Source organism: Lactuca sativa, chromosome 2 (genome assembly GCF_002870075.4).
Source record: "Lactuca sativa cultivar Salinas chromosome 2, Lsat_Salinas_v11, whole genome shotgun sequence".
NCBI classification, from domain to species: domain Eukaryota; kingdom Viridiplantae; phylum Streptophyta; class Magnoliopsida; order Asterales; family Asteraceae; genus Lactuca; species Lactuca sativa.
In genome coordinates this window covers 15,734,994-15,757,717 of record NC_056624.2, presented here as the reverse complement: position 1 = coordinate 15,757,717, position 22,724 = coordinate 15,734,994, and the positions used below count along the sequence as shown (strand labels likewise).

Genomic DNA, 22,724 nt, shown 5'->3' with positions numbered 1-22,724 from the left:
TATTTAAGTGATGAAAAGTAAGTTCTTTAGAAAAGTTCGCCTGTTCCTCCAGAAAATCCTAAGTTTTCTAATTGGGTGAATGATAAGTAAAAATGACTCTACAATTCCTTCTATGAGTACTAAATGGATACAAGTTATGTACAATCCAGAGTAAACAGACAATCGATTGTGTGAATATGCCCTAAGCCCACAACCAAACAAGGAATAGGAAATGAGGCGGAAGTCACACATCCCATTGTTTGTTAGATCTTCATTGTATATAACCATAGCGTATTCATTTGGTACTTACAAAGTTAACTGTAATAGTTCTTTATAGTTGATGAAAACATTCTTTAAGAAAATCATATATTTCCTTTAGTAAAAATGGTAACCATAATAGTTCCTTCTATAATCACTTGGTTTATACTGACTATATATAATCTAATATCAAACGGACAGTTAAATGGGTGAATTTTCCCTAAGCTCATTCAACCAAACAAGGAACAGGAAGTAAGGTGGAAAGCACACATCCAACTGCCTATCGGATATTAATTATATATAACCCTGATGTATAAACTAAGGTATATAGAATTAACCACTAAAGGTCATTTAATGTATACTGGTTTAATAAAATGAATTAAACCTTTTACTGATAAGGTTCTAGTTTAGCCTACAAAATGTTCTATCTGAAAAGTAGGTTTTTGTACTAGAAAATGGTATATTGAATTTGTATGTTATGACCTGACCCATACTTGTTACTCCCTATGATTACTAGGTATATACAGGATATATATATATATATATATATATATATATATATATATATATATATATATATATATATATATATAGCTAAGATCGAATAGAGAGTAGACTATATGAATCTGCTCTAAGCCCACAACCAAACAAGGAACAGGAAATGAAGCGGAAAGCACACATCCTACTGCCTGTCGGATCCGATTAATATATATCCCTAATGTATCTACTAAGGAATCATAAAGTTAGCATTATAGGCCCCCTACTAACTGAATGTTCATGTTACTAGGAAGTTATGTGGCACTGTTCTATTTGTTAGGAAGACTACTAGAAGTAATGTAATCATGTACTCTAAACGCCTTAGTCGATACTATTGTGAGTTTTGTATATATTAATATGTTTTATTTATTATTGTTCGGTACTTTGTAGATGTACCCCATATATAACTCTGGTGCTTTGTAGATGTACCCCATATATAACCTGGTACTTTGTAGATACACCCCATATATATATATATATATATATATATATATATATATATATATATATATATATATATATCCTTATACCTTTTATATTATCATATTTTGTACCCCATATATAACCTAGTACTTTGGCTTGCATTCATCCTCCATCAAAATCTTGTGCATACAAGTGGAGGGGCTTAATCCTTTAATAACCGCAATTGTCCAACCCGTTGCTACTTTGTTTTCCTTCAACACCTTGAGGATTTGCTCCTCTTCAAATTCGGTTAAGTGAGTAGAAATGATAACTAAAAGAGTCTCGTTCTTTCCCAAGTAGACATACTTTAAGTTTTGAGGTAGGGCCTTCAATTCCAATTCTGGTGGTTGAACAAGGGAAGGGGGTAACTTTGTATGAGTTAGGGTCAATTAAATTTGCTTGACATCAAATCTTGTGGATTTCTTTACTTCTAAATTATTGACCAACTTCTCAACTTCCGTATCTAAAGAATAAAGCTTCAATTTCTAGGTTATCTTTCCACAATCAAACCCCTTGCTTAGAATCATCTCTAACAAATCACCATTAGACAACTCAAACAATTCTTGGGTTAGTGGTTCAACAACATCAACAAAATACAAGGATGAAACATCACTAGGATATCTCACAGCATCATAAATATTAAAGCTTATTGTTTCACCATCAAATTCCATTGTTAAACCACCTGCATACACATTGATTTTTGTTCTAGACTTTATCAAAAAAGGTCTTCCAAGCAATATTAGAGCCAATTTGGAGGAAACTTGCTCCTCTAAATCAATCACATAGAAATCCGTTGGGAAGACCAATTAGTTCACTTGCACCAAAACATCTTCTAGGACACCTCTAAGAAAAACACTTGATTTATCCGCGAGTGAAATTATGACACTTGTTTCACATAACGGACCAACATTTAACGATTCATATACCGAATAGGGCATGACATTAATAGAAGAACAGATATCAAGCATGACACTACTAAAAGTGGCATCCCCTATCTTGCAAGGTACCTTAAACATTCCCGGATCCTTGCATTTAGGTGTAAGTTTTTTTTGTAAAACCATGGATGCATTTTTGTTCATTGAAATCTTTTCATTTCCCTTCAATTTTCTCTTGTTGGTGCAAGTTTCTTTCAAAACTTATGCATACCTAGGGATTTGTTTGATTGCATCAAGTAAGGGAATATTTACCTCCACATTTCGGACGGTGTCCAAGATCTTTTTCTCCTCCGTATTCTTCTTTGAGGTTGTAAGTCGGGAGGGGAATGATGGTTGAGTGGCTATTGGAGTCACTAGAAGGGTATTCTTCTTTGGAATTTCGGCTTGTATATAATTCTTGAAAATAGGGTCCTCAATGGGAGTGATCTCTATTTCTTCCTCATCTTCCCTTGACTTCTTCTTTAAACCACTTTCTCCGGTTTGTTTACCACTTCTCAATGTTACCACATTAACATTAGGATTCTTTTCGGTTTGAGAAGGTAACTTCCATGGGACTCCAACTTGATTAAGGACGTAACTATATCTCCCATTTGTGTTTCAAGTTTGGAGATACTCCTTGTCTCTTTTTGGAATTGTTGGATACTAGTGGCAAGAGATTTGACAATGTCTTCAAGAGACATTCTGGAGCTACTTGGTTGAGATTGAGGAGGTTGTTAGTGATGATGTGTAGGGTGTGGTTTGGATTGATGATGGGGTTGTGAATGTTGGTAATGGGGTTTTTGTGGTGCGTAAGAAGGTCTCCAACCAATATTGGCATTTTGAGGCAATGGTCTTGGTTTGTAGCTCATATTGGGATTTGGCTTCCAACTTGAATTGTATGCATTTTGGTAACCGTATGGTTTGTTGTGGTAGTTTTGTAACTCTCCGGTGGCATTTACATGTTCCGCATCTTCTTGAATAACGGGACACATATCCGTAGGGTGTCCTATTGTTGCACATATTCCACAAACCATCACTTGTGGAGTTTATCCCATGGCTAACTTTTGGACAACAGATGTTAAATCTTTAATTTGAGACTCGAGGTTTGATGTCACTACTTTATTGACTTTTTGATGTGTGTCCCTCTTCATGTCTTGGCATGGGCCAAAGTGTTGGGAGTTTGTGGATATGGTGTTGAAGAGTTGTCTTGTTTGTTGTGGAGTTTTGCTAAAGGCATCACCACCACTTGAGGCATCAACTAGTCTTCTCCCCATTGTTAATAGTCCCTCATAAAAGTGTTTAATGAGGAATTGTTCCGAAATTTGGTGTTGTGGACAACTATAGCGCAAGTTTTTGAACCTCTCCTAATAATCATGGAAAGTCTCATTTTGACCTTAGCGGTTACCACAAATCTCATTTCTAAGACTTGATACTCTTGAAGTGGGATAGAACTTATCAAGGAAAGCTCTTGCCATTCCGGTCCATGAGTTGATTGACCCCGGTGGAAGATAAAATAACCAATCTTTTGCTCTATCGACCAATGAAAAGGGGAATGCCCTTAATTTGATTTGGTCATCGGTTGACCCTTGTGGCTTCATGCTAGTGAAAATGAAGTTGAACATCTTTAAGTGCCTATGTGGGTCTTCATTTTCCAATCCACGAAAAGTTGGAAGGTGATGAACTAAACTTGACTTCAATTCCGAACCTCCTTCCAAAACGGGGTAATTGATACCGGTTGGAGTTTGTGTAACATCGGTTTCCATCATTTATCTTAAGGTTCTTTCGGGTGCTCCTTCTCCATCCACCATTGCAATTTGGTTTATGATGGGTGGATTTTGTTTTAAAGGGTGGTGCTTCGGGAATTTGTTGGCGAGGGTCGGGGTTAGAATCGGGTTTGGTGTCACTAGAGGAAGCGGTTTCAACCTCCGGATCTCCATTAGAATTTGAAGTTTGACCACGTTCTATTCTCTTTTCCTTCGCCAAACGCCTTGTTTCTTTTTCAATTTTCGGGTTATAAATTAAAGCGTTTGTACGTTAAGATTTTGGGCATAGAGAAACAAATTGATTAAAAATAAACCAATCCCCGGCAACGGCGCCAAAATTTGGTGGTTGTCGAGGCCAAAAAAATAATAACCCAAAATCTTTTACACTAAAATAGTGTATAGTGGTAAAGGGGTCGAATCTACGGAGATTGGTTCAATTTGTTACTCAATGAAAATATCTTTGCAAAAATACTTGTAAAATGACAATAAAAGTAAAAATGGGGGTTTTGGTCTTTTAAAATACTTGAAATAAAAGTAGAGTTAAACTAATATTTAAATGGACAATTCAACAAAAACAATATTTTGATGTAAAATCAATAAGAGAAAAGTGGTTGACTTAAGGTTTCCTCATTTGAACATTTGAAGAACATATCATTTGAATCCAATAGTACAATACTTGTTTTGAATCATTAATTTGACTATAGTAATCTAAGAAGCTTGAGATTACCTAGACTTTTCTTAGTTGTTAAAATGGTTAGAAAAGCTCATAACAATTTCCTTAGTCAAAGTCATAATTTTCATTAAGCATGTAATTAGTGAAAGTCAACTAGCATTAAGAACCAAAAAGTCACAAAATCGAGGAGGTGTCGAATGCTTTCACTTCTAAGTTGGAGAAAATGTTTTTATGATTGTGTGAAATAAAACTAACACAAAAATCATTTGTTGCTTGCTAATTTGAGGATCATTTACTTAATTAATAAATTAGCCAATTAATCACCACAAGCACATTTAAACTCGTGAATAAAAACATGCTAGTAATAAGATGTTATAACACAAAACATTCTCATAAAGATTCAAGAACAAGTTCATGGAGTTTTCAACATTCAACAAATATCCAAAAGATTTCACTAAATTCAACCAAGTTTAGTCTAGCCTAACATGGGTAAACTCAAGAAAAGAAAGTAAGGTTAGATTGTACCAAACATTTAACAAGAATCAAGAGCAAAAAGATGAAGTCCATGAGGTATTCTTGGTCTTCAAAATGCTCCAAAATCTCCAGAGAAATGATGTATTTTCGGATGTGCAATAGTTTGCAAAAGATGCACACCAACCTTCCTCTAATAGCCTTTCAAATGAGATTCTGAAATTACCCATGCAGTATCGTGCGACGCCATGCAGCCCTATGCAGGTGGGTTTGATTGTGGGTTTTTCTGAGTTTTGGGCCTTCACAGCTTAGGCCACTGGCCCAATTTGAGTCTGATCAGCTTCTATCCTATTCTTCTTCAAGTTCTCCTTAGTTTAAGCCTAAGGTGGCTTCTCCAAATGATCCATAGCTCGCGCAATCGACCGATCATTAATCTTCACACGCTCAAAAAATTCTTCCATCCTCTTTTAACTAAGAGACCATCTTCTTCAATGCTCCATCCATCAATAGCCCACTCTACCTCCACTAGTTATTAAGCCCAAAATCTTTATTGACCTCCAAGTTCAATCGCCTCCCAAAGATCCCGCTCCGTTAGTCTCCTTAAAATTTGCAATTATGCTCACAAAACTAGAAAGTACCTGAAATAGTCATAAAATAACAAACAATAAAATATGCATGGAAATTAACTAAAATATGAATGAAATATACTAAATTAAACTATAAAAAGAAGTAAATAAAATGAAAATATCACAAATCCTTCTCATGCAAAAGTGCCAAAATGCAATATTCTTCATATACATAGGGTTAAAATTGGAATTACCTCATCATTGGGATGTTGCACATAAAGCTCTATCTTTACCCTTAAGTCCTTAACCCTTTTATCCATCCATGCTCCTACACCTACATGTCCCCCATGTCCTTAATGCATGCCTTACCTTTTGATTAAACAAATCAAAAGGCCATACTCTCATTTCATACATTAATTTTTGGTAAAATAATTTATCTAGTCCAAAATGTTGTGCATGACTTATTAATTCATACCATATGAATTATGTAATATCACTTACTAATGAAAAGTATTATTTCCAAGAAATAAATAATTTCCAGTTTAATTATATGAGTTTATTGAATATTTATTAAAATTAATTTCTAATAAATAATCAATTATATCAAGTTGTTGTTAGTGTGACCTATTAGTATCATGTGTTAATTAGCAATATCACTTTAATATGATTCTTGAGCATACTAGATCTTTTAGTTGTAACGTCCAGACCCTTGGAGGTATTTAAAATTTATGAATTTTGGATTTTGGGCAGTACTACGTCGTGGTGAAGGCATCACACGATGTGGTGAGGGTTTTTTGGGTCACGGATTTTAAATGGCCGCCATGGTATGGAAGCTATTTAATGAGAAACCCTAAATTTTCAGGGTTTGCACCCTATTTAAGGGGATGTGATGGCTAGGGTTGCTATCCCTCAGCCTCTATCACATTCTCTCAGCCTCCAAGAAAACCCTAACTCCATTTGTTGCTTTCTAAGCTTTTTGGTGTTGATTTTTGAAGATTAGAAGAAGGAGGAGGTGACTTCTAGACTTGAACTCAGCAAGCAACTCTTCTCACCATCTTATTGTGCATCTTTTGCACTCTGGAAGTCCCCAAATTCCAAGCTTTCTGATTATAGAATGTTAGATCTTGTATTTTGTCCCATTTCTTCTTGATCTTGTTAGATGGGTGATATGTGTATTTTTATATATATATTTATGCATTATATCTTAATATTTTGGCCTTTATTATTCTCTTTTAGAACTAAAAAGTACTCATAATGCTTTGAATTATGATTTGCAGCTATTCGTTGACGATAAAGCACAAAAGAAAAGACTGAAGCGGAAACCGGGCTTAGAAGCTAAAAGAAATTAAAAATGTTGGATTAGAACAATTACGCCCCGCGTAATACACCTGTACGCTAAGCGTAGCGACCAAATTGAATTACGCCCAGCGTAACTTAAGGGTACGCCCCGCGTAATGGCTGGCCTCGGATAAACTCAATCGCGTAGAAATCTTCAGTACGCCCAGCGTATCCGACTTACGTCCAGCGTACGTAAGTCGGCTACAAAGGTTATAAAAGTCGATTTTCAGCTAACCAGGAGGGGGGATTCGACTTCCAACTTAATTTAGTCGATATTAAACTTCTGTTAAGCCGTTTTGAGGGTCTAGAAGGCGGACGGAAGGCCGTTAAGCTAACGGGAGCGGAGATCGGAAGGGTTGGAGAGCGGATACGTGTCGGTAATCATATGGGTTGCTAATGTGACCATGTTTAGCATTCCATTGTGTTACTATTCTGTATTTAGTTTCTGATTTGGGTGTAAAAACCTTTTATTTTGTGTTTATGATTGAATGAAGCTTTGATTATTAGACTAATTGCTATATTTAATTGTTTGTTTATGTTTAATTTATCTTGCCAAGCTTGTTAAAAGATCCTTACGTATTAATGATGATTATTTGTTGTTAATTGTTAAGTGAATTGAGTTGTATGAACATCTGCTTGATTGCTTGTCTCTTATGATTTTGATGACCATCGAGATTATAAGTCTAGGATAACAAATGTGAAACTAGGATTAACTTGGGAATAAGTAAGTTAATGTGTGAGCCTTGTTTGATGACCATCAACAAGTGGTTAAATTGAATTAGTAATTCGATTAACTATATTTACAAGTCTTGCTTGATACGCACTCAACACTAGGAAGCATGTTAGTTTAACCAACTGATCACTGTTTGAATTGACTTGTTTGCTAAAGGATTAGTTATAACGAATGCGAATCTAATCATTTTAGGAATCGGTGAACATGAATAAATGAATTTGTGTATGCAATTGTCTATGTTTTTAAGGCGTAATTTATCTAAACCAAAGTACCTGAAGAGATTTGTTTTCTTGTTAGTTTATCGAGAGTTGTTAATTTCTAGTTTGAGATTTATTAAACCATTTTCTTTATTATTTTCGTGTGACCTGTAACCTATAATCAAATATATTAAATTAATCCACCGTTCCCTGTGATCGACACCCGACTTACCTAAGGTATACTGTAATCTGACTAGGTACACTGCCTATAAGTGCATAGATAGTCTAAGTTTGTTAGGTTATAAATATTAAAATTAGTGGGTACTTTTGTGTACATCAAGTTTTTGGCGTCGTTGTCGGGGAACGGCTTGTCATTAATTTAGTTTATTTGATTATTCGTTATTTTTTTGTAGTTAGTTTTTATTTTTAGTTTGATTTTCGTTGATATCATTTCACTTGTCGGGAAGGTTCTTGTTATTTGCAGGAATTTGGGATTGTATACTGTAATCTGACTAGGTACACTGCCTATAATTGCATAGATAGTCTAAGTTTGTTAGGTTATAAATATTAAAATTAGTGGGTACTTTTGTGTACATCAAGTTTTTGGCGTCGTTGTCGGGGAACGGCTTGTCGTTAATTTAGTTTATTTGATTATTCGTTATTTTTTTGTAGTTAGTTTTTATTTTTAGTTTGATTTTCGTTGATATCATTTCACTTGTCGGGAAGGTTCTTGTTATTTGCAGGAATTTGGGATTGTACACATTGTTTGACTTTACTTTTTGCATGGGTTTCGAGGATGAAAGCGATTAGGGAATTCTTGATCTGCTTAGCCTGCTACTTTGTTGATTTGTCCAACTCAATCCATGAGGCGTAGTATAGCAAGGCGTATTGTGGTGGTTAAGTGGAAGACCGAGCTCTTGCTGTTCTTGCTAGTTAGGTCACTTCTTGTTCCGCTTTTAGTTAAAGGTGCAAGGAAAACAAAGGAAATATTCTAACGGGTCCCGAAAGTGGGTGTTTTCGCAAACCAATTCTTGCATGCAAAGGTTTTTAATCAACCATTGTTGTTTGATCTTGACAAAGATAAGTGATTGTGACGTCTCATTTTTTTCACTCATCGGAAAGTCATCAGTTGCTGAAGAAATTAAAAAGAAAAAATAATTAAGTTTTAAGTCCCTTAATTAAATAATTAAAAGAAAAGGAATTTAAATTAAAGAAAAAGGAAAAGTTTCATTTGAACTTACGCCCAGCGTAAGTTTGATTACGCCAAGCGTAATAAACCCCGGATCGCGGATACACTTTTCACGGAGATGGGGTTACGCCCAACGTAACTTCGTGTTACGCCCAGCGTAAGACGACGACCAGGTTATATCTTTTGACCCTTGACTTTTTTGTTATTCTTTCAAACCTCTTCTACTCTCGCATACGCTGTGACGACGAACTTCTTCACAAAGTCCCGATTTTGCTTCTTTTCTTGTAAAATCCGACATACATGTATGTTTTTCGGGTACTCAATATTATGGATTTATGTTTAAATCGACGAAATTGGCTGCAAATTGCCTTTGTTCGAAATCTAGGGTTTATATAGTTCTTGAATTAGGGCCGATTTCGCAAATATATGTTCTGATTACCACTTGAATGGACCGATTTCTATCAATTAACTAAACCCTAGGACTTAATTTGGTCTTAATCCCGTCCCACACCCATCGATTTAAACTCGGGGACGTATGCCTAGCGTAACCCCTGTTGGCTTCGATTCTTGACTGCTACACATGTTTCCCTGTTAAGTGTTTGCTAATAGACAAGGAATTTACAGGGATTGATTCATATTTTTAGGGAGGTCCCATTTTTTTTCTACTGTGTAGGACCACACAATCCTTATGCTCGATATGCCCATCTGTTTGCCCCTGCAGGGTTTATTGCTTGTAGATTTGATTAATTTAAAAAATTTTGATTTGGGAACAAGCAAGGGAACCACAGACTCGTGAACCTGGACGTACGCCCAGCGTACTGTCCATGTCCAGCTCCAATTTTTTTTTTTTTTGGTTTAAAAATTTCTTAATGCTGCTATATTTTGTTTGGTTTTGGTTTTGTGTTTATTTGTGCAGATTATGGCCCGAAGAACTCAACGGACTAACCCACCCGAGGATGTGACCGAACATCGTTTCTTACAATTTCCGCAAACGCTGAACGATGCAACCCGGGCACGATATGTCAACAGTTTGAGTTTGTTGCTCACCAAGGAGATCGACATAGCTCCCTCATTTGATTGGGACTTGGCGACCCGGACTGGACTAGCTGCACTGATCCAGGAATTTTTGCAATACACGCACTCGGACGCGAGTGGTGTGGATTTGTTCGTGTGTCAGGGATGGGCACGATTGTTCAGGATCCAGGAGCCTGTTTATCGGGAATTTTTGTTGGAGTTCTACGCTACAGTTTCCTATGATTCTAGGAAGGCACCCGATGACAGGACAGCTTTTGCCTTCAGACTGGGGGGAGTGAGCCGGGAATGCAGTGTCATAGAGCTTGTGACTCGAGTGGGTATTTACACAGCAGATGAGATGAGGAGTGTCCATTTCCTGGCATTCCTTGCTGATTGTCTTACGGAGCGGCCAGACGAGTATAACGAGAACACTTTTTGGGCCGAGATTACGGGAGGAGTTTATACGCCATCTACTGCACGGGGTAGGATGATACGGTCTACTACATACAGATTGTTGCACCGATTGATTTCCATGACTCTCACGCATCACAAGAACAGTGAGAGAGTTCCTTCGACAGACTTGTATTTCCTATGGGCACTTGTTACTCTAGGGAGGCACCTGAACCTTCCAGTTGCTTTAGCTGCATATTTGGGACGGAGGGCCAGGGGACTTCGGGAGGATAGCCCGATATGCGGAGGGCATTTTATCACGCGGTTAGCCCGATCATATCAGTTGTTGACGCGTGAGATCACGAGATCGATGGTGTTCCACGATATGAGGTCGATGAGTCTTCAGCTGTTAGAGTCGATGTGTGTATTAGAGCGGGGTGGATGCGAGTTCGAGCAGGTGATGTGGCGGGCGAGGAGGGTACCGCCGAGCCACAACCGAGACGGGTCCAGCGGCGTAGACCTGCTCCTCGGGGAGCGCAGCAGGGACCTAAGCCGGAGAGTGATATGTGCTACCTAGCTCAGGGCATTGACCGTCTTAGTGAGTATGTTGCACATGTGGATAGGCAACAGCAGTGGTATGGGGATGCGTTGACCACATTCTTTGCCCACCATGGGTTTCAGTATTCGGTTCCCTACCCACCACCATTCCAGCCACGACATGATGGGGTCGGTACTTCAGGGACTCAGCAGCATGATGATGGAGATGATGAGTGATCCTTTCTATTTTTATTTTTGTGTTTTTGTGTTATTTTTAGTTTAGTTTAGTATTTTTATTTGGTATGTAGTTAAACTTTAATTTAGTTTGTTTTACTTTTGTTTTCCATGTTGATGCTTTTTGTTGTTTAGATTTCTGCGGAATTTTCGCCCTTAGAAAGCTGGCAGTAAGTTCAGCAGCTAGGTCCGACTGTTGCTAGAGAGAGTCGTGTGAGAGTTCGAGGATTATAGTCAAGACCCACAATTTGTCATGAGTGTGGGGTGCATATTGATTTCGTGAGCGATTGTTTAGAAGATTGACATTTTTTTACGATATTTTGACTCTTATGATTTGGATGAGTTGTTCCCACACCATCGAGTTTCATTTTGACGCGAGGAAGAAGTATCATCCCGGCTGCCACGACATGGTTGACACTTTCCTATGTTGTGGGGGGTTTTTCATCGCGAGAGAAGAGGATGTCATTCTTGACGAGACGATGTGGTCGACACTTTCCCACGTCATGGTTACTACACATTGCATTTTTTTGCAATCTTTTGCACCACATTTTTTAAGTCGACCGTCTTGATTTTATTTTTCGGCAAATTCAGAAGCAGCAGTTCCAGTTTTCAGTCTTTCAACGATATTTGGAGCAACTTGTAGCAGCCCCAGTCGATCTCGCCACAACTACCCAGGGGAGTCTGTTCCTTTTTCTCCCTTTTTATGTTCTTAATTCATTTTAGCATACAATGAGGGCATTGTATGAAATAAGTGTGGGGTAGGAGGTCGGTAAAAGTAAATTAAAATTAAAAGAAAAAATGAAATTGCTAGATTTAGGAAATTTAAAAATTTTAGAAACTTGAAATAATAGTTTAATTTAGAAAAATCTAGTCATAATTTAAATTTTGCTAATATTGTATGAAATGATCCGATGAGAACTCAAATGTTTAGTTGAGCCAATATACGTTATAGTGCATTTGTGGTCTCCCTTATTTTAGTGAAATCATGGAACAAAAACATAACCCCGCTTGGTTTGAGGGATGCAATATGTTTAGTAGCCTAAACCTGAAATGTATCTAGGAAAATTATTAGCATTAACCAATAAAGGTTGAGGTTGAGCGTCTCTGCTTAAGCATGTAGGTTTTGAGTGAAAAAGGTAAGGTACATGTAATAAAAAAAGAGAGAGAGAATTACGAGAAAAAGTTTGAAGAATTTTGGAGCAAATAAAGTGAAGATCAAAAGATCAAAATTCCAAGAAATTTCATAAAGTTGAAGATACCAGAAATCAAATCAACAAAGGTGGTGAATTCAAAGAAATCAAAGATCAAATGTCAAAGATTTGAAGAATTCCAAAAGAGCTCCATAGTGGTATCGAAAAATTGTAATTCTAGATTATGTATGCTTAGGTTGCTCAATTAAAAATACCTTGAGGTTAGGAGGTTTTATGCGGATGGATTCGGAGGGTTGCATAAAATGAGCATTGTTTGGAAAAAATGGGCAAGTGTTTATGAAGATTGTGAGTATTTAAAGTATGGGGGTACTTTAGGCAAATTTTAGACACAAATGCATGCGTTGAGGTTTTGGCATAATGGCTGAGTTTTAAATGGATTGTATAGTGCGATATTGGTAAAATAAAAGTAAATTTGCTTGGGGGCAAGCAAAGACTAAGTGTGGGGTATTTTGATATGTGTATTTTTATATATATTTTTATGCATTATATCTTAATATTTTGGCATTTATTATTCTCTTTTAGAACTAAAAAGTACTCATGATGCTTTGAATTATGATTTGCAGCTATTCGTTGACGATAAAGCACAAAAGAAAAGACTGAAGCGGAAACCGGGCTTAGAAGCTAAAAGAAATAAAAAATGCTGGATTAGAACAATTACGCCCCGCGTAATACACCTGTACGCTAAGCGTAGCGACCAAATTGAATTACGCCAAGCGTAACTTAAGGGTACGCCCCGCGTAATGGCTGGCCTCGGATAAACTCAATCGCGTAGAAATCTTCAGTACACCCAGCGTATCCGACTTACGCCCAGCGTACGTAAGTCGGCTACAAAGGTTATAAAAGTCGATTTTCAGCTAACCAGGAGGGGGGATTCGACTTCCAACTTAATTTAGTCGATATTAAACTTCTGTTAAGCCGTTTTGAGGGTCTAGAAGGCGGCCGGAAGGCCGTTAAGCTAACGGGAGCGGAGATCGGAAGGGTTAGAGAGCGGATACGTGTCGGTAATCATATGGGTTGCTAATGTGACCATGTTTAGCATTCCATTGTGTTTATGATTGAATGAAGCTTTGATTATTAGACTAATTGCTATATTTAATTGTTGGTTTATGTTTAATTTATCTTGCCAAGCTTGTTAAAAGATCCTTACGTATTAATGATGATTATTTGCTGTTAATTGTTAAGTGAATTGAGTTGTATGAACATCTGCTTGATTGCTTATCTCTTATGATTTTGATGACCATCGAGATTATAAGTCTAGGAATAACGAATGTGAAACTAGGATTAACTTGGGAATAAGTAAGTTAATGTGTGAGCCTTGTTTGATGACCATCAACAAGTGGTTAAATTGAATTAGTAATTCGATTAACTATATTTACAAGTCTTGCTTGATACGCACTCAACACTAGGAAGCATGTTAGTTTAACCAACTGATCACTGTTTGAATTGACTTGTTTGCTAAAGGATTAGTTATAACGAATGCGAATCTAATCATTTTAGGAATCGGTGAACATGAATAAATGAATTTGTGTATGCAATTGTCTATGTTTTTAAGGCGTAATTTATCTAAACCAAAGTACCTGAAGAGATTTGTTTTCTTGTTAGTTTATCGAGAGTTGTTAATTTCTAGTTTGAGATTTATTAAACCATTTTCTTTATTATTTTCGTGTGACCTGTAACCTATAATCAAATATATTAAATTAATCCACCGTTCCCTGTGATCGACACCCGACTTACCTAAGGTATACTGTAATCTGACTAGGTACACTGCCTATAAGTGCATAGATAGTCTAAGTTTGTTAGGTTATAAATATTAAAATTAGTGGGTACTTTTGTGCACATCAATGGGATAGAGAGACTTCATAAAGGTTGCAACTTGCATTGGACATGCAAGTCTAAAAAGCATCAAACTTTAGGATGGTTTTGGTTTTATAAGCTCTTCTGGAGCAAATGAGCTTGAGACTCAAGGAATTAAGTGATTCTTGATGAGTCCTTGCCACACTTTATCCTTTTTGGATCTAAGACTTGAGATCTAGACCTCTTGGTGGATCTCAAGTGACAAAGGTGGCAACTTTACCCCTTTTGGGCATTAGAGATTATCAGATTTAGACTTTTGAACCCTTGGAATTGAAGGATTAGTCTTAACTCATTAAGAAATTTTGGATCCAGTCCCCATGGCGTGGCTTGGCAATTTTTCCGTGGCATGGCGACTGGGGGGATTCGCGTCTGTTTTGTCATTTAAAGGCCACGACATGGAGGGTCCATCTTGACCATTGACTATGACTTTTAACTTTGACCTGGATTTTTTAATAGGGTTTGACCTAGGGGTATTTTAGGTAATTTGACCTATATGATGAGATTGTGTCATTGAATTTACTAAGGTGATTGATAGAGTTGATCTCGAAGCGGCATGCTATTCATTTTGCTTATCTGTCTGTGAGGTGAGTTATCTCACTATATCCATGGGTCGAAGGCACCAATATTGGCTCTGTTAGTTGTCTCTGTAATGCTTGCATTAAGACAAGGATCTAGCCCTTGACAATTGTATGAAAGACTAGGATTTGGCCCCTAGTACTTGTATGTAAGACCAGGATTTGGCCCTCGGCATTGCAAGGAAAGACCATGGGGGTAGCCCACGACACTCGTATGTAAGACCGGGATTTAGCCTTTGGTGTTGCAAGGAAAGACCATGGGGGTAGCCCATGGCACTTGTATCTTTTGTGTATGTGGTATTTTGGGGAACTCACTAAGTTTTGTGCTTACAGCTTATGTTTATGGTTTCAGGTACTTCCGATTCAAAAAGGAAGTGCCCGACGTGATGGCACAGCATCATCCCCTCATGGTTTCCGCATTTGATATAATTTTTTCTCTGATGTTTTAATATAATGACTTGATATGGGTTTTGAACAATTAATGAATGACTTGATAGACTTTTAAATGGCAAATTTTATTATCATTTTCGGGACGTTACATCCACTTACTGTCCTTGTATCATAATCCATATTCCAAAACACCCAAAATCCACCACCATCTACTCCTCCGTACTCTCAATCACCCCCTTCTACCTCCACAAATGACACCAACCCTACACCTCACTGCCCTCTCTCTCTCTCTCTGCCTCCTTCCCCTCCCCCTCTCCCTCCTTGGACCTTAGCTCACATTTGCCTACTTTTGTTGCCTCTCCAGATCCTACACCACCTTCACCACCAAAATGAACTCACAAACCTAATCCTAGATATTTCAAAAAAAACATTTTTCAATAGCATCACACTTCACCCAATACCTGTCACTCTCGAACCTACCATACACCATCAATCCATGAAAGACGTTAAGTGGCATACAACCATGGATCATGAATTTAATGTTCGAATGTAAAATGGCACTTGGGAACTTGTTCCACCAAACTCTCACAAACTAATTTGCTGTAAATGGGTCTTCCATGTCAAATGTCATCTGGATGGTACCATTGACAAATACAAAGCACATGTAGTTGCTAAAGGATTTCTACAAGAATTCAGTAGAGACTACTTTAAAACCTTTAGTCTTGTCAGTCCAGTCACCATTCGTATTATCCTATTTATTGCTCTTTCCAAAAATTGGCCCTCCGCCATTTAGACGTCAACAATACCTTCCTACACGGTACTCTACATGAAGAAGCCTTTGTGTCTCAACAACCTGGATATATACATTCTTAATTCCCAAACCATATTTTCAAACTACGAAAATCACTCTACTGTCTCAAACAAGCTCATAAAGCATGGTACCTCGAACTAGGAAGGCCTATCATTACAACCCACCTTCAGGTGTAACTTGGACTTGTCAGACTAAAAGAAGATTGAATTTGATGGCTCCTTTGTTTCCGAACTGGGTTGTGGAAAGAATTTAACGAAAGGGTATACATTCACCGCTAAGAGAGGCAACTATGGGTGATTCAGGGTGTTGGTTATGGCTTGAAAAGCCACCTGAGATTTATGTGAAGGAAAATGAAAACCACCCACCACTAGCCAAGGGAGTACGCATAAACAGTCTCTTGTCTCTATTAAAAAATCAAATCGACCAACAACTAAGACACAACACCATGTTAAGATCTGAAGAGAGTTACGAAAACCTTCACCCCTACGATGGAGAACCGGGCAATTATACAGTCAACTACAACACACCTCACCCTCTAGTAAGCAACTATACAATGTCGTATTATACACCCTTACTACCGTAATTGTATTTCTAGGTGCATTTTTGTTCTCAGATGTTTCTGCCACCACATGTACCGCCATATTATGATTCGTATATGCACCAACCATCAGATTTTTTTAGATGTTGAGTGATGAAAATCCAAACAAGTATATGTGTGTTAAAGTGTTTGAGTTGTAGGTTTCCAATGAGTTTATGTATACACATGTATGTGTGTGTATAATTTTCTATATATATGGGTTATGTTTGAGTTGCAGATTTTTATTGTGTGTGAACGTGTTTGACACGGGTTTTGTGTGTTAATGAGAGGGAGTGAGAGAATTATAATGTAAGAAAAAAGGGTGAGGACAATGTTGGAGGATTAATTCGACGAAGAAGAAAGGGGTTAGAGGGCTAGGAGGTCGTTGGGAAGAGGATGAGGACGTCGAGTTTCAAGAGAAATACCGAGGTGGGTTGTGGGGTCATCTGCAATTTAATAATAATAAGAGTGGGCCTTCTATTATATAATTATAAAATATCAAAGAAATACATAAAATACAAAAAAAAAATAATAACTAGAAAGGTGACCCCCGCGTTGCGGGGGTCGGAAGTTGTCGCTTTTGTGTGGAAGTATAGTACATTGTTCTAATTGGTAGATACAGTAAAGTAAGTTGCTATTGTGTACGTTTCGCCCATTTACAAACACACAAATATGTTGCATTATATTATAATATAATGACCCCTTTGTGTTGCAAAGTAAATAGCAAGTGCGGCAGCAACAATTATTTATAAAGTTTTTGTAAGAACACCTCTCTACCAAAGTACAACTCCAAATGACGATTTTGACTTTTTGAGTATAATGTGGTTACGTTTTGTCTATGAAACCAATTTTGTACTCAAAGTTGTTTTCTGGTTATAAAAAAATAAACATAAAAGTGAGCAACAACGCACCTCTAAAATTCACGAACTTCAAATCGGAGAAAGAGTTCAACCGATTAGGGCTTACGAATCGATTATCAAGGTAGAAAGGTACGAAAGAAAAAACTGGAAAGCGAGGTTTGATTAATTTTGGGGGAGAAACTCAATGGCCGATGTTCTTGGAAGCATAATACATTCACGTGAACATGGTAGACGTCGCTAGTAGGCTGGCGAAGGGAGCGCCCAATTGTCAATCAACCATAGGTAAATCGATTTGTATTTTCATCAACGAAGCAAAAATCAATAAATAATCGACGGAGAGAGATATTTGATGGGATAAGAGGGAAAACGGGTTTATGTGTCGACTTCGATGGAAGAACGATCTATAAAATCGACAGATATTCCGTCAACAAATTTAGGGCTGGAAAAGACATGAGGAGAAGAAATGGGGAAGTGCGGTGGTTTTAGGGATTTTTAATCGGAAGAGAGTAAGAAGAAGCGGTGGAAAGCAACCTGATCCTTATTGGCACAGAAGAAAAAACAATTCGAAGTAAGGAACTGAATTTCTTCTACCCTCCCCTAGGTATGGTGAAACCCATCAAAATTTCAATTTAAAGAATTCCATTAATCTATATTTGCAGATATGATATGCTCCACCACTCAACACCAATGAAATGATCCAAATGACAGTCCTTGGAGATTTTCCTTGATCAACCCTCTTATAGTAGTTAGCCCCCATATGATTCACATTCATGAAACGCTATGTGCAACAATGTTGATGCACCATTCCCCCACACTTTTAGTTCCTTGAAGTACTGAACATAAACAACGTACATCGTGAACAGGGGATTTGAAAACAATATAAACCAAAATTGGTAACCATAAATCTATAAAACAAAATAAACGTGAAGTGCAGTTACTAATTACTTACCCGGCTGCAGAGAGGGTCGATATAGTCACTTGTAATTTGAATTAAATCCCCAGTTCAATTAAAACATAAATCCAAAATTAAAACTGCAAACATAATGAATGTTAGTTTCTGCATAGATTTATTACTACGGATTTAGTAACCAAAAAAGACAATGAAAATAAATTAAAATTTAATAATGTGCTCACAGGTCACAATTATTTCAAATTTTGCAATAGAGATAATATAGACATAACGGGTGTTTCCATTGGCTTTCTTTGCAAATTAGTACGAAATAAATTATATATGATAAAAGCTTATCTCCCAACAAAAAAAAGAAGTAAAAAAAAAATGTTTTGGTCTGAACAAAATAACACATTTACCATATTATTCCACTAAAGAAGAATCAAAATGTGTGAGTTGATAATATTAGTAGTTCGGTGATGTCATTGCTTATTAAGTGTTTACCTGAGCCTTTTGTTTTGCTGACCGTTGCTAGAGATAGCCTCGGCAAGTGTAACTTTTTGAACATTTGTGTCATCAGTTCCAAATACTTTATTTACCACCAGTGATTTTTTTTGTTCCTATAAAATCTATTTTCATTATCATTTGAGTAACTGCATTTCATCATTGCTGATATGAAAACCCAAATAGACATACATTCTCTGTTTGCAATCATCGGTTGTAAGTCTTGGTTCCTCATGTCTTTAAGACCATGTATTATGGTACCTCATCTCCATGATAGTGTCATTAATTCTTTGCAGCCAACAACTGTTGATAAGCATTTTGTATTAAATCACAGATTTAGAATAGACAACAAAAACAAATTGCAGACGTGTGAAAAGGAACATAAAAAATAAAATACATGTTGATATGAAAACGTGAAAAATAAAATATTGGCCCTGATGTTATTGAATCGAAGACGATATAATTTTTAAAATATTTAGTTTTTAATGTTTAGCAGTTCAAATGTGTTTAGCAGTTCAAATGTGTAAGTGCAACAACAAAGTCCACACCTTCAACAATAATTGACATTTTCAATTGAATTGTTTTAAATGTCCTATTTTAATGTCAGAATCATTTTCACATCTGCTGAAATACAAAAAAAAAAAAAAAACAAAACAAAAACAATAAAAAATTAGTTTTCACATATTTACGATTTTAGGTCAGTTGAAATTAAAAAAAATAATAATAAAATAAGGCTTGTGAAAACTAATCATTAGAAACTTGTAAACTAAATACTTCTTCTCCATCTAAGAAAGTTCGGTCTTTGTCTATCTTTCCATTACCACAGGACAGTATAAGCATATACTTCCAAATCATGTTTCGCTCCTCAATCGTTTCACATGTTTAACAGTCCCAGAAGCTAAAATTACATGTGACAGATAAAAAGAGTAGAAACTTATATTTTTACATCATACTAAAATGGTTTGTAGAAAGATTAAAGTTTGAGTTGGATACCATTCTGTAAGCTTCATAGTGGGTTGAAATGTAATCTTAAGTTATCTTTTGGATGTTTTCAGCAGGTCCAAGAATGGTCCTTCCAAGGGGGGTGTATTGGAAAGCAGTAGAATGCAAATGATCAAAGATTACTTCTTCTGTTTGTGCTCTCATCTGAAATAACATATACAATCAGTAAAACAGCTGATACATGATTATCCTATAGTTGTAGTTGGAACTGAGTGTTGATTCTAATCTTAGCCTACAAACCAAAATGAATCAAGGCAAATAAAAATGCAAACACACAAACCTCTTCCGTCTTATGTAGAATCATACCACGCTCACGATTGATCAATGTTTCATCAAAAGTCGAGTTCTGCAATGCAATATATCTGAGCAACCCCATTGTTCCCTTCCATCTGAAATTATGACCCTGCATCAATCCATACCCCAACGGCAGCCGTCTGGGAGGCTAGATTAGACTCGGCGGCAAACACAGAGACCGTTAGGAAGAGTGAGTATGTGCAATTTCTACTTGGGAGTTTCATTCATGGCGCTCATATGACAGTTGCATTAGAACACACATACAGACAATGCATCAAACAGCTTGTGTGCAAGAAACCAAAGAAATTCAAGAAAAATGTGATATTACCTTGGGAAAAAAAATTGACTCTCAGACGTCATAAAGCATCATATGTGGAGATATAATGAAAATATTTAAAAAAAAAAAAAAAAAAAACAGTCGGCCAAATCTGTGGTGTACAAAACTCAACTAAGCTGTCATAGAGAAGATTCACCTGATTGAAGGAATCAACAGCTGAAAATCAAGGATCATAGATGAAAAATCAAGAAAAATAGGGAAGAAGCGACAACCTTCTATGAATCGACCCTTCAGATGGAAAATCTTACCGGCGAGGGCTTCAGCAGAAGCCTGAAAATCCAGATTGTGGCACACACGACGACAATTCCTCGAAAGGGTCGATCGTTCATGGCGGTCTTGTTGTGTGGAAGAAACCCAACTCAGTTAATTTAATAAAAAAGAAGTTGTGGGAAGAAGAGAAAGTGTAGAAGATGCGAGAGAGGAAAAAAGGAGACTTTCTCGCCATGTATCCGTTGGGAGGAAGCTTACCTGCTCCAAAGTCCTCTTCAGTCGTCTGGACCAAAAATGAAAAGGGTGGCGGAGGTACATAGCTAACAAATAGAAACACAAATGCAAGGAAAGGCTAACTTGATGCGAAGGCGGTGCTGAAGGATCAAGAAGAAGCAGATCGACTGGTTGGATAGTAAGTCGGTGGACTAAACGTGACTATCCCAAAAGGAAGAATGAAGAGAATATGAGAGGGTGAAGAACAATCGAGAATATGGTGAAAGCGGTGGAGCGGAAACCCTTAAATTAATCAAAACAAAGAAAAGAAAGTAATAAATTAAAGTAACGGAATAGAAAACAAACAAAAGGATATGATATAAATTAATTAAAGAGGTAGAGGGTCCAGATATGTAAATTAAGGGACCAAAGGTGGACAAAGTATTCCATTTTTAGGGTTCTTTTCCTTCACAACTTTAATATATATATATATATATATATATATATATATATATATATATATATATATATATATATATATATATAATAAATAATAAGAGAACAAATCGGTTCTTTCAAGTTTTTTTTGGACCAAAACCACGAAAATTTCTTGATTTTGGACCTTCAAAAAAAAGTTTAAAAACCTTTTGAACCCTACACATAATTTTTTGCAAACCATTGGAACCAATTTTGGTATATTATCTAATACTTTTAGTTATATTATTATTATGGTAATAATATTTTTAGTAATATGTTTTGATGAATTTATTTATTTTTTACTTTGGTCAACTTTTTATTGTTTCCTGGTAATATGATCAAAAGTTTTTTGTATATTCTAGTTGGCTTTTCTTTTATCTTTTCGTTATGTTGATATTAAAATTTAGAAATTTTAATAGTTTATTTTTGCCCACCTATTTAGACTTATTTAATCATAGAAGTTACTTAGTTTTCTATTTTTCTAGTTATATAACCAATTGATATAATTCTTTTGAAATTTAGAAAGCCATCTAACATATAATAAAAATATGTAAATATGTAATAACGATGTATACTACAATATTAGTAACTAAAATGCTGTATATATTGAGGTTTGAAATTACAAATCTGGTCCAACTTACGAAGGAAAAGCAATCTGAATATAATAATATTATATATGTGAATTAGAGTTATTACAAAATTAAAAGTAAAGAAAAAGAAAGAATAAGAATTCAAACAGGAAATTTTTTATCTTTAAAAGAACTTTTCAAACCTCAATATGTATACAACAAATTTAGTTTTCTATTGTTCTAGTCATACAAACAAATTACAAAGTATAAACTAAATAAGATATTTTTACACATTCAATAAACCAAATCCAAGAGGACATAGACTAAAAAGGTGTTTATGGTAGTCAGTTTTGACTTCCTCTTATAAGTGAAAGATGACCAAAAAAAAAGGTCTAAGGGTGTTTGGGATTTGCTTATTTAACTCCAGAATTTCTTTTTGGTAACTTATACGGAAATGAGTTTTTAGAAACATGTTGGACCACCTTTTATAATTGCAAAAACCAATAAGTTGTTTTTTTTTAAATATTTGGTTTATTTTATACATGTAAAATGACCAAAAATGACATGCTTACATATTTGAAACTGTTTACTACTTTACAAACCTCTTATTCCAGGAAAGAACGGAAACATCTTTAACCAATAAGTTAATTTGTATGTTTACTTGATCAAAAAAATAACTTCATATATTTAAAATAA

At 36.2% G+C, this 22,724-nt stretch overlaps 1 long non-coding RNA gene across 6 annotated transcripts; it reads right to left on the bottom strand.

Annotated features, from left to right (window-relative positions):
• Window positions 1-4,956: 4,956 nt before the first annotated feature.
• Window positions 4,957-21,304, bottom strand: LOC111880898 (uncharacterized). 6 transcript variants are annotated; one of them, XR_006187831.2, is made up of 8 exons: window positions 20,209-21,304; window positions 19,920-20,072; window positions 19,119-19,229; window positions 18,927-19,042; window positions 18,483-18,565; window positions 17,585-18,366; window positions 5,878-5,957; window positions 4,957-5,695 (listed from the first exon to the last, which is right to left on the bottom strand). It is a non-coding gene; the product is annotated as an uncharacterized LOC111880898 (long non-coding RNA). The 6 variants fall into 6 exon arrangements; XR_006187833.2 differs by lacking the exon at window positions 5,878-5,957; XR_002846620.3 differs by lacking the exons at window positions 4,957-5,695; window positions 5,878-5,957 and having other exon boundaries at window positions 17,335-18,366; window positions 20,209-20,715; window positions 20,808-21,301.
• Between the last annotated feature and the right edge of the window lie 1,420 nt (window positions 21,305-22,724).